This window comes from Humulus lupulus, chromosome 3, assembly GCF_963169125.1.
Source record: "Humulus lupulus chromosome 3, drHumLupu1.1, whole genome shotgun sequence".
In the NCBI taxonomy this organism is placed as follows: Eukaryota; Viridiplantae; Streptophyta; class Magnoliopsida; order Rosales; family Cannabaceae; genus Humulus; species Humulus lupulus.
The window spans coordinates 159358968-159362318 of NC_084795.1; the positions used below are offsets into that span (position 1 = coordinate 159358968).

The following is a 3351-nucleotide window of genomic DNA, read 5'->3' on the forward strand; positions in this document are numbered from 1 at the left end:
GTAATTTCTTTGGGGTTCTTGATTGGTGCTGAGCTAACTATAGTGCAAAGTCGTATCTCTTTGGTTAATAAGATATAAAATGTTTATCGATCCCAGGGTGTGCAGATCCATAATAGACATATAGAAATAATTTTCCGTCAAATAATATCAAAAGTGGTGGTTTTAGAAGATGGAATGTCTAATGTTTTTTTACCCGGAGAACTTATTGGATTGTTGCGGGCGGAACGAATGAAGCACGCTTTGGAAGAAGTAATTTTTTACTGGGCTATATTATTGGGAATAACAAAAGTATTTCTAAATACTCAAAGTTTCATATCCGAAGCGAGTTTTCAAGAAACTGCTCGCATTTTAGCAAAGCCATTTTACACGGTCGTATTGATTGGTTGAAAGGTCTGAAAGAAAATATTGTTCTAGAGGGATGATAACTGTTGGTACCATATTCAAAGGATTAGTGCATTGTTCAAGGAAGCGTAATAACATTCCTTTGGAACCCCACAATAATAATTTATTTGAGTGGGAAATGAGAGATATTTTATTTCACCACATAGAATTATTTTCTTTTTCTATTTCAATCAATGTACATGATACATCAGAACAATCATTTCTAGGATTTAATGATTCCTAACAGCAAACTCATCCTTTTTGTGTATTGGTGGTTGTAGTCATTTGATTTGGTAATAGTAATAAGGATAATAATAAAGAAAATAATGAATAGAAAAGAAAGATTAAAAAAAATTAACGGCTTGGATTGCGTATCAACGGCCAATTTCCTTTAGAAGATAAGGTTCCATGGAAACTATTATTTTTTTCTATTTTTAGGGTACCTCCTCTTTGAAAAAAAAAGAGAGAAGAAGTGTGGGGAGAAATGACAAGAAGATATTGGAACATCAATTTGGAAGAGATGACGGAAGCTGAAGTACATTTTGGTCATGGTACTAAGAAATGGAATCCTAGAATGACACCTTATATATCTGCAAAGCGTAAAGGTATTCATATTATAAATCTTACTAGCACATCACGGTTTTTATCAGAAGCCTGTGATTTAGTTTTCGATGCAGCAAGTAGGGGAAAACAATTCTTAATTGTTGGTACCAAAAATAAAGCATCCAATTCAGTAGCAGGGGCAGCAATAAAGGCTTGGTGTCATTATGTTAATAAAAAATGCCTTGTTGGTATGTTAACGAATTTGTATACTACAGAAATGAGACTTCATATGTTCGAAGACTTGAGAATGGAACAAAAGACGGGCAGACTCAACCGTCTTCTGAAAAGAGATGCGGTTGTTTTGAAGAGACAACTATCTCACTTGCAAACATATTTGGGCAGGAATAAATATATGACGGGGTTACCTGATATTGTAATAATTGTTGACCAGCAAGAAGAATATGCGGGCCTTTGAGAATGTATCACTTTGGGAATTCAAACAATTTTTTTAATCGATACAAATTGTGACCCAGATTTAGCAGATATTTCGACTCTAGAGAATGATGATGCTATAGCTTTAACTAGATTAATTCTTAACAAATTAGTGTTTGCAATTTGTTAGGGTCATTCTAGCTATATACAAAATTCTTGATTAATAATAAGATAAGAAAATTATTTTGACAACTCCATAGATTATAGTTTTATTGAACTAGTTACTATTCATGAATCACACAAAACAGATAAAAATAATCGAGGCTTTGATATGATTAGTTGATATTCAAAATAGACGATTCTTGTGGGCGAGTCGAAAAAAAGCTGGGTGAATCAAAGTAATTTCTTTTAAAGTTCCATTTCTTTCAGAGGGTAATATGAATTTTTTATTATGTTCCATCAACACAAAAAAAGTGTTATACGATATATCCGGTGTGGAAGTAGGCCAGCATTTTTATTGGCAAATAGGAGGTTTTCAAGTCCATTCCCAAGTACTTATTACTTCTTGGGTTGTAATTGTTATCTTATTAGGTTCGATCATTCTAGTTGTTCATAATCCACAAACCATTTCAACAGATGGTCAGAATTTTTTTGAATATGTTCTTGAATCCATTCAAGATGTGAGCAAAACTTAGATTAGTGAAGAATATGGTCCATGGGTTCCATTTATTGGAACTTTGTTTTTATTTATTTTTGTTTCGAATTGGTGAGGGGCTCTTTTACCTTGGAAAATCATACAATTACCTCATGGTGAGTTAGCCGCACCTACAAATGATATAAATACTACTGTTGCTTTAGCTTTACTCACGTCATTAGCATATTTCTATGCGGGCCTTAACAAAAAAGGATTGGGGTGTTTTGGTATATACATTCAACCAATTCTAATCCTTTTACCCATTAACATTTTAGACGATTTCACAAAACCATTATTGATAAGATTTTTACTTTTCGGAAATATATTAGCTGATGAATTAATAGTTGTTGTTCTTTTTGTTTAGTACCTTTAGTAGTTCCTATACCTGTCATGTTCCTTGGATTATTTAAAAGTGATATTCAAGCTCTTACTTTTGAAACTTTTGTTGGGGTTTATATAGGAGAATCCATGAAAGGTCATCATTGATTAGTTTTTTCCATAGTCTTTTTTTAGTTTAGCCTATATAATTTGTACTACTAGTGTTGTCTAGGAATTCTGACGAAAGTCTTTCTCTTTCATCTATAATTTTGAGTTAAATATTGAATGGAGTTAAATCACGAATTAAAGAACAAAGAATTCAAAGAATGATTCCGAAGAAAAGAAAAAAAAGAAAGAAATGGAAGAACAAAAGTGGTACGGATTCACAAAATTACGTGGATAGGAACTAAAAAAAAAAGATATCGAAGTAGTTCTAATAATTCACGAATATTATTATTTTATTTAATTTCAATTCAGGGTTCTTAGTTACTTTAAACTGAATAAATTTGAGCGATGGAATTAAGTAAGTTATAATTCATTGGTTGATTGTATCATTAACTATTTCTTTATTTTTTTTGTTTTCGTGCGAGGAACTTATCATGAATCCACTGATTTATGCCGCTAACATTATTGCTTCTGGATTGGCTGTAGGGCTTGCTTCTATTGTACTTGGAGTTGGTCAAGGTACCTGTAAAATGCCCTAGTATAGTGCTTTGTAAAACATTCACATATTCATTGATTTATAAGAGAAAGTCACTTACTATAAAGATTTCGGTGGGGTCTTGCTTAAAACATGCAAGTTGGGCCCAATAGTTTAAAAAGAAAATATCAATTTTCATGCAAAGTTCTAAAACAACCAAAAGTTCAAGTCCCACTGATAAGTTTTAAAAAGTCCCATTAAACGTAACATTATTAAAAGAAAATGACATTTTAAATTGATCGTTTCTTGTCCATAGGATGTCCCCACGCCATACACACCAGGA

At 32.3% G+C, this 3351-nt stretch overlaps 1 pseudogene; it reads left to right on the forward strand.

The window, feature by feature from the left end:
• Positions 1-865: 865 nt before the first annotated feature.
• Positions 866-1576, forward strand: LOC133821414 (small ribosomal subunit protein uS2c-like; annotated as a pseudogene).
• The last annotated feature ends 1775 nt before the right edge of the window (positions 1577-3351 follow it).